Here is a 9,918-nt window from a genome sequence, read left to right on the forward strand (position 1 = left end):
TAATAATAATTACTTGATTACAGTGCTTGTTTTATTACTCAACCAGTCGATAATTAATTTCATGTTAAGCGCATTTGTGTAAACTCCAGTGGTCCGATTAAAAATAAATTGGGCCCACCGTATCACACGGTGGCACTCCATGGTTCATCGGAATCGCGGACGAATTAAATATTGTTCATGCAAGCACCGACTGCGACTTCAGACTTAAATATTGTTCCAGCTTTGCACGTTTAGAGACTAGAGTTGGTCTTAAATCTGGGAAGGGTTAACTTACTTGAGTCAAGTGACGTTATAGTAGACGTTGGAATTGTACGACATTGTTTTGGCTATATGTTTTTGTACGACTAAAATACGGTTGACTCTAATAAATTTGTACAAACGACACAACAAAGAAGGGGGTACCAGATCCAAGGCATATGCTAGTGGGGGTATTTCCGTCCTACCAAAAAGAAGATCCAACGAGGCAACGTCGTACTTTCAGTATTTTAATTGATGAGGGGATTTGACTTGATTGTTTTTTTTTTTTTTTCCTTTTTATTAATGGATAAAACATAAAAACCTTCGCTGAAGTTTCGGACAATCATAAAAACCTTTGTTATTTTTTATACTTTCAATTAAACAAATACTCTCGACAAAAACCTCCCTATTTTCACCTTCTCAGACCAAAAATGTAAGATCGATGCATCGGTTTTTTTTAAATGCCCATTTTACCTTTTTATAAATTATTTTATATACAAAATTACTGAAACAGCTCTATTTTAATTTGACAAAATGTTAGAAGACGGCAGGGGTTTTATGATTGTCAAAATAAAACTATAAGAGAGGTTTTATGATTGTTAGAAACATCAGGGAGGTATTTGTATCTTACCCTTTTTAAATTGAATTGAAGAAAAAGCCATGATGCTTTTGACTATTCGTTTGTTAAGTAGGAAAGGCTAGATGGTAGATGGTAGGGGTGATCATGGGTCAATTTCATTTGGTTTCAAGACAGAACCTCCAACTTAGATGGTAGAGATCATTCTAGGTTTTTGGAATTAGGGTCTATCTATGAAATTTGTTCTTTCTTTATTCTAAAAATATGGAATATGTTTTATAAAAATATAAAAAAACTTGATTTTCAATAATATATAGTTCAAAATTTATATTATCTTTATTGATTAAATTGAATAATTTTATTGTTAGCTATCATAATATATTATTATATAATTCAAAACTTCTCATTTTAATTGAATGGAAAAATTCCAGATTAGGACCCTGTACTTCGAGCCTAGTGTCACTTTGGTCCTCGAACTTCAAAACGTGCCAATGGAGTACCTTGTACTTTGAGACTACACATTTTGAAAGTTTAGGTACATGATTGGCACATTTTGAAGTTCAGGAACCAAAGTGACACTAGGCCCAAAGTACAGGGCCTTTTACATTACTTATTATACACAATCAAATATTAGAACAAAAAATAATCAAATTACTTAAATCACTCAATGGTCAAGTGAGACCATGACCATTGTAACTTTGAGTGCTTGAGATCAAATATTCACATCCTCAAAGTACTTTGGGATTTATTTCAAGACAAGTTCGGTTCCAAGGCCAGTTCAATTAGGGTCAGTTCTACCAAGGTCGGATCTCTAGGTCGATTTGGGTAGGGTAAATCCCTAAACCCTAGAACTAGCTTAGGTGGGGATTGGTTTCTAGAATTTGGAACTAACCCTACTTGGAAATTAACTGAATAGGGTCAATTCAAGGCCGACTCGAGGTTGGTTCTAGGTAGAATTTAGCCATTTGATCACCCCTTTAGATGGAGAATTGTGGCCAACACGTCACTCTCCTTTAATCAGATGTACTATCCATGATTTTTATTTATTTTTGGGTAAAGAAAGAGATTCATTAAAGTTGTGTTTGGTTCGAAGGAAAGGTAGGGAAAAGAAAGCCAAATACAACCAACTACCTTTTCCTTCAAACCAAACACAACATAAAGGAAACTAAGCCAGTAAACACAACCAACTACACTACATAGCTCTATCAAGTCTTGTTCTTGCTAATTGGGATCCTTCTTTTCTATTTAACCAAGTATACCAAGGTCTATAGCTAGCACTACAGTATCTGTCCTCCCCTTTTTTATTTTTCCAAAAACATAATGTTGAAATCCCCTAAACACATACGAGGTTCCTTAAGCCTATGTTTGGTTTGAAGGAAAACATGGGGAAAGGAAAGGAAAGGTAGGAAAACCCATACAAGGTTTATAAAGATTTTCCTACCTTTCCTTTCATTTCCCTACTTTTTCCTTCAAACCTAACACAACCTAAGTAATTATGCCAACTTTTTCCACCTTTCTAGAAAAGGTTTCCTTATTGTTCTTTTACGCTCTGTTTGGTTTGTGGGATGGGGATGAGAAAAAGGAAATATTCCAAAAATATTCATTTTTCTCTTATTTGTTTCGAGGGAAATAAAGGGTGGGATGAGAAAAATGTGAGATGCAAGATCCCAAAATCATGGAATCGTCTTCATTCGCGGGATGGACCTTCTTCTTCAACAGTAATAAGGTGACAAACCAGCAATGACGAACGACAAAGGAACCATTGTTTTCTTCAATTGGAGTAAGGCGACGAACAGTGCAACCTGATCTATTCTCCACTGTTTTCTTCACCAGATACTGGCAAGGAACCACTGTTCATTGCCTTCCCCGTTCGAACAGAGGAGGCGGTGGTGGAAAGAGAACCAATGTGAGGGTTAGTGGCGAATTGTAACCATCGAACAGAGGAGGCGACGGTGGCAAGAGAACTAGTGTAAGGGGCAACAGTGATCTGCTACCTTCCTTGTTCTCTGTCTCTCCCTCCATCTTCCTCTTCTCTCTTCTCCCTCACTTTATTCTTCTTCCTATTCTTCCTCCCTCACCTTCTTCTTCATCTTACATGAATCCGGCGAAGAACCAGGTCATGATAGTGCTTTTCCTATTATTTTCCCATATATAAAACCAAACACTGGAAATTTGAATTTTTACACTTTCTCATCCCACCCAAATCTTTCCACAAACCAAATGGAGCCTTAGGTTCACCGAAAACAAAAGTAGCATACCAATCGCCTTTAGTTGCATCCTTCACTTGGGCATGAATTGGATTCTCGTTTGCATACAGGGTGCTCGGATCTAAATGCGGTCTCCAAAATAAGACCAAGCCTCCACTTAATCTCTTGAATCAACTCCCCATTCCCCAATAGTTCCAATCCCTCACAAATTTTAAGATTTTTTTTTTACAATTTAAAAGTGAAGTTTTGGTTTCCATTAAAGCATCACTCACTTTTTGGTAAGTTACTTACCTGGGTAAATAAACTTACATAGGAAAGTGTTTTACAAGAAAGGCTTACCCCGGTAAGTGCATTTACCCATGTTCTTTTATTTCCCATGTAAATAAGGCAATGGGCATTTTATCCATAAAAATCAATTATTAAAAGGGGCATTTTTGTCCCATTCAAGTATTGGTAACTTTCTTTCTAGGTGGAAAAGTTATTTACCCACTTAGGAGATAGGGAAAATAAACTTTCCCTGGTCCCCACATAAATCTGAAAAAAAAAGGCATGGGTTTCTTTATCAATGGGAATCAAAATCCCATTGACCAACTTTCCCTCCTCTGAAAATCCAAAAACAGAATACCCCCTAATAAAACAAAATGTCTGGTTTTTCATTCTTTTGGGTCTCTTTCAGAATTTGAATTGTCAAGAGGGAACCTAGCCCTTAACAATTCGGGTTCAACAACTTATTATTTGTCATACTATACCATTTGCTCTCTTTCTATTCCAGCCCCAACTTGCATCCATTTCCACATTAGTACCATTTGTTTTAATTACTCCTTTACCCACCCTCCCAAAGAGTTTGATCATTCATTTTTCTCTTTCCTGTTAATGAACTACTCCTCTCTATCATCCGATGGAAATCAGATTCAGTCAGTGCAAGGTCTATTCCAACAACCTTTATAGCCTTGCATTAGAAATATCTCCCCATGAAATAAAACACAGAAATACGGATCGAGATATTCCCATTACAAGGCTGTAAAGACTGTTCGAACAAGTCTTGCACTGACTGAGGCCGATCTCCATCCAATGCTCTAAGAGCCGAGCTATAGAAATCACTATTTTCTTGATCCATCAAATGGTAACCAATCCTTTGAGTTTACTCTTCTAAAAGTTGCCTATATGAGAGTAGTTTACAATTGCCTTCCTCACGGCCAATCACACCACATCTCATGCAAAAAACAGGGAATCTTTCATACTGAAAATCATACCACACCTGAGTTCCATCTTCTATTTCATCATAGTTTCCTAATACCATAGCATTCTTGATATTAATTCTTACCCCTGTACATTGTAGTTTCTATGATTCTATCCCACATTGGTTTGTCTTCATCGAGTCTTTCTCTTCACTCTCTCTTTAGTTGGCCCAATATTTACCAATTTTTTGTCGTTTCCACCCTTGGAAACCATTTTCATAGTATTAGGGATATCCTTTAATCGGGCTTATGTTCTAGTGATTTTTTGGAATGAATCTACAACACTTTGTCTCTTAACCACTCTGCTTCATACTTGTTACCCTTTAACCACTCAGCTTCATATCTATTTATCCGCGACCACTGCCCATATAGAGCTTTTTTTTTTTGCTTTTTTACATTGAATAACTTCATTTTTTTCTTTTCACCTTTTTTCACTTCATCCATCAGTGGAAAACTTCAGATAAAAGAGCTTTCCAACACCTCCCCTAGGTTCTCCTCTATTAGTTGTCGAAAGCACCTTACTTCTATTGGTATTGCTACTAGAGCAAGAGATCACTAGGTTTTGACTTTAGCCATGACAAAAATTTAAAAGAACCTCCCGGAAAATTGGAATGTCAATGGAACAGGTTTAGAGAGTGTTTTGTAAATTCTAAATTATACTCACCTCCCAACCCACAGTCCCACTGCCTCCCCAAAATCCATAATAGGTTGGATTTTCAAAATGTAAACCCTCCCTGACCCTATCCTCCTTACATTTGAGGGTGGGATGGATTAGGTCCAAAACCTGCATCTATTTTTATTATATATAAACAACGGACAAGTAAAATAATATGAATAAATAACAAAGTTTCCAATTATTTGATTAGAATTTAGAATATGTAGAAAATACATGAACATGAAATATGAAATACCCTTCACCTAAAATCTTTTGAAAGGCCATAAAATTCAAATATTAAATTCAACACCAAATACTACATAAGTTCTTATACCTCCGAACAATATGCGGGTCGAGGAAGGTTTGGTTTATCTTAATACCATACCTTATCCATATCTATACAGGTTGTAAAACCCAAAACATATTCCTACCCCAAAATCTATTTTTCGAGAAAAGAAAACTGCCCATCAGGTAGGTAGGTGCAGGTATCCACGGGGTAGGGTAGAAATTGCCATCCCTACCCAGCAATCAACCTAAATTTTCTTATTTTATTAATTTATTTTTTCTACCTTTTTGGATACTTGAATATAATTGAAATTAATAATCCATTCCTAAATTAAACCCAGATTCTCATATTCCTATTGTAGAAAAAAATCAAAGGTTCCCCATCCCAACAGAGAGTGTATCCCCTACCCTGAACCTACCCCACCACTGGGGATGAGGGAGGAATGGAATAGAATATCTTGACAACGGGGGGTGAGAACAGGTAGGAGTATCCCTCTCCGTTTTCATTACTAATTTTCATCAAGATTAATGGCTTTTCACTTTTAATCGGTTAAAGTTACTTCCGTATCATGTTTTTCTGGTATCATAAATTTTTCCTAATTAACAAAAATAACCTTCTACATTTTACAAATGACCACCACGTAAATAGTTGTAAGGACTAGGTATGATTTATGATAGTGCCTTCAATTATTAAAGTCCATATTAATCATTTGGTGAGGGACCGTGTCCGTTGGACTTAGTGGTCCCCACAAAAAACTTTTTCTCCCCACTTGGCTTAAACGTTGCGTAACTTCTAGACCTGTTTATGGCCGGGCTTGGAATTCCTTTTTGTGAAGATGATGGAATAGTGGGTGAAGATGGAAGAAACAAAACACTGAAGACAAAGGTGGGACCATATGGTGGGATCTTGGCCTTCAGAATCCAGGTCAATCGAGTCAATACATGATATTATAAATTAAATTAAAATATAAAAAATTTGAATAATGCTTCTAATAATATATTATGTATTAAACACAATAAGTATGGTAAATAAAATTTATTGTCATTAATGACAAAAATGACTAAAAATAAAAGAAAGAAAGAGTAAATATCTGACTTGAAATCCACTGGCTGGAGGCTTGGAGAAAATGGTTTAATGATTCAACTGGATGGATCACTGGGTCGATGGTTTCTTGCAATTTAGCAGTTTAGAGGGTGAAAAAGACCCATAAACCTGGTCTGTGACGATTAGTTGAACCAGTCGAGTTGACTGGTCTAGCCTACTGGTTCAACTATAGGTTGAAATTATTGGTGTTGCCCTGTTGGGTAGCCATGGGTTTGCAGAGTACCCACCTCGGATTTTAAACATGGGCAAAGGTAAAAAAGGGTTTTCCAGTTTGGGGTTATTGGAGCCCAGGAAAAATATTTGGGGAAAAATAATAAGAAATGAACAGGTTTGGATAGGTTGGCTCATCGGGTTTAATGATTGACAAAAAAAATTATATATGTAAATAGATAAAAGCACTTCATCTATATCTCAAGTCTCACTTTCTCTTTGAAGCACTTTAAATTAAACTTCTATAAAGGATCTAAAACGAATAGATAGATACAATAAAATTATATCTGAATTCTGTTCAACTAATAAATGGAATCATATTTTCAAATCTAACCTCATCTCATCATTAATGTCTAATGTACACCAAAATCTAGATTAAATGAATAGAATTTGAATTCAAATCAGATCAAATTTGATGAATATTCATCCCAAAAGGGGCCTCTTTCCAAGGGATGGTGTTTTGGGCTTTGATTGGGTTGGATTCAGATCACGTCCAGCCTCAAATCCAAATATCAAAAAATATTAATCCAAATTCAATTAAATCTGTGGAGCCTCAGATTGGATGCAGATTATTTGGATTTTTAGATTTAATCCAAGTTCAATTTACCATTTTTAAATAATGAAAAAACTTAATTATAAAAATAAAATTACTCGTTAAATTATACCATAAGCTCATGCTTGGATAAGCTTCCAGGATTTGTATTTTTAAAACGTTGAAGCAAAATGCCCCAATTTTAGGAATTGGGATTTGCTCTTTACAGAGCGCTCCTTACACCTACCTCACAATACATCCCACCATGCATTTAAAACATCTCCCCATAAATAGCAACATACACGTATAGGAAATGTTCCCAATATACAGCTGGGATGTGCTGTGCCTCACAGATCCAGATTCCAATTTTAGACATTGTTTTTGAGGCTTAAAAATATTTTTTAAGGTTAATGACCCATGGACTTCTTGAAAGGTGTCAGGTCGGTGTAAGAGGTGATCTGCCTCCGCTGGCTTGACTGGGGGCCCTATTGGCAACCTATTTTGTGTGCGGATATCATCTCCAACTCCTTTGGGCTCATGCTGCCACGTCAACAAAACACTCCCATCCTGCCCGCTTCGGAGGCAACCAGATAAGCATTATTGCTTCATGCAAAGTCCGCTTCGAGACGTGTAAAGGCCTTCGAACCAAATGACTGGTGATCTCAAACACATTATGTGAAACCCACTACAAGCTATGCCTATATAAAGGCATCCCATTCTTTAACAAAGGTACGCATGATTTAGCTCTCAAAAAAGTTTATTAGTTCTCTTGCCTATTAAATCATTGAACTCTTTGCTGACTTAAGCATTGGTTTGCCCACCCCAGATAAAACAACCCGAACACTCTGATCTCTTTCTTTACAGCTCAACTAGGTGACCTATTCAGTTCGGCATCTGAGCTGTCTGAATTTCTAACACTTGTTCAGACCCTTAAATAACCCCTCGCCTACCTTAAAAAATTAAAGATAAAAAACAAATTTTTAAGACAGCTATCAAAATATTTATTGAGTGTTAGTTGGATGTGCTTATGAAAGTGTGCCCGCTTGATGGGTACTTCTTGTGCATCTCCCTCTGTCCCAATTGTTTTTGGATGTCCTACTCCAACACAAATTTTAGATTATGTTTGAAAAGAAACACTTATAACACTTTTGTCACATTTTTATTTAACACAACCCAAAGCTCTAAAACAGAAACTTATCCAAACTTAGACTAAATTTATGTAAATATAAAATATTTAAACTATTATTATATATCTACATAGGGTTCAATTATGATACTATAAAGACAATATTTAAAAATTTTGTGACCAATGAATCAATATCATAAACGTGTTAATCAATTGGGTGAAATTTATTAAAATTTATGGGTGAATTTTGATTGATCAAAACTCTTCTGATACCATATCTTTCAGGCATCATACATATAATTTAATCATGCTTGAATCTAAAATTCTAAATCCTCATCTAATCCGATTATGTAAATAGTATCCAAATCCAAAATAATTAGGTTTCGGAACTTAGATTGGGTTTTAGTTTGGGAGTTCTTGACAGCCCTAATAGCATACACTCAAGCTACTAAATTAGTGCATTCTCCAAGTTGCTTTTTGATTACCTTGGCCATTAATTATGTTCATTTATTGATATTCAATAATTCATACAAAGGTGAAAATGGGTTTGGCTTCAAAAGGTTCACGTACAGAAGCCGGATTCTGTCTTTGGGATGGGAAAGTTTATATAGACGATGCTCAGGCCTAACTCAACATGCATGAAGTGCTCTCTCTATATACGAGAGAGAGAGAGAGATGAAAATACCAGCGGCGATTGTTTGTCTTCAGGTGTCGACGGAGCAGGGTTGCGCCAACTGGTACTTAAAGGCTTCTCCGACCGGGATATTGGTGTTATGACTGCCATAAGTGATATACGCCGGACAACTAAAGCAGATATGATCGTGCCCAATGATCCAAGGAACCACACTCCAACTGTAATGTACATCGACCTTGATTTTAATCAAGACGGTCCCCTCTTTCTGATCCTGAAACAATGAGTCCGCAACGTAAGGCGCAATTGGCACGGACGAGCCGTAGATGAACGGAGACCAGATATGGACGCCATTTTCATCCTCAGAGATGGACGGCAATCTGGTGGGGATGGTGATCGGCTCGTTACTACTGTACGTCGCGTACACATCTATGCTGTCGTAGCAGATGTCGATCTTGTTGGGGTTCCTCGACGAGATTGCGACCTGGATATTGGAGGTGAGGAAGCTCCCACTGGAAACGTTTAACTGGTACACTGTAGCCTCTTGCAGTATGAATAAGGGCGTAGGCCGGAGGAAGACAAAAGTTAGAAGGAGGATGATGGACAGAGGTAGAACGAAGAAGATGAGAAACAGGACAAATCCTTTCGAGCAAATTAGCTTCTTCAAGCAGCATAATAGATGCTTCCACCACTCGCAATCGTCGTCGCAGAGGTGGTGGTGGTGATCGTGATTACAGGCATTCGTCATTGCTGTTCGCCGGTTTTCGTCTCAATTTGCACGAAAATTGCCCTTAGTCGTTTCGAGGCAGTGAGCTCCATATCTCAGGCTAGAAGATTTATAGAGAAAACGAGAGAGGCAGTTGTTTCGAGTGAGAGTTGTCGGAAAGCATCAAACCCGTTAGAGTGGTCCAAAAATAAATAATAATATATTCCTACATTATTAGAGAGAGATTTTTATTTTCCAAATGAAGTTAGGGTTAATTATTTAGTTAAACCTGCAGTTTTAGATAAATACTTAACTATAACCTATAGTTTGAAAAACTACTTAATATATGTCTTTTAAATCATTCAACAGCATTTGCAGAAAGAAATAGAAAGACAAAAGTGCCCTTAAA

General features: G+C 36.8%; 1 pseudogene; it reads right to left on the reverse strand.

Annotated features, from left to right (window-relative positions):
* Nucleotides 1-8,661: 8,661 nt before the first annotated feature.
* LOC104590026 (NDR1/HIN1-like protein 1 pseudogene) lies at nt 8,662-9,643 on the reverse strand (annotated as a pseudogene).
* Nucleotides 9,644-9,918: the final 275 nt, after the last annotated feature.

The sequence above is a fragment of the Nelumbo nucifera genome, chromosome 6 (assembly GCF_055504915.1).
Source record: "Nelumbo nucifera cultivar China Antique chromosome 6, China Antique-T2T, whole genome shotgun sequence".
NCBI classification, from domain to species: Eukaryota; Viridiplantae; Streptophyta; class Magnoliopsida; order Proteales; family Nelumbonaceae; genus Nelumbo; species Nelumbo nucifera.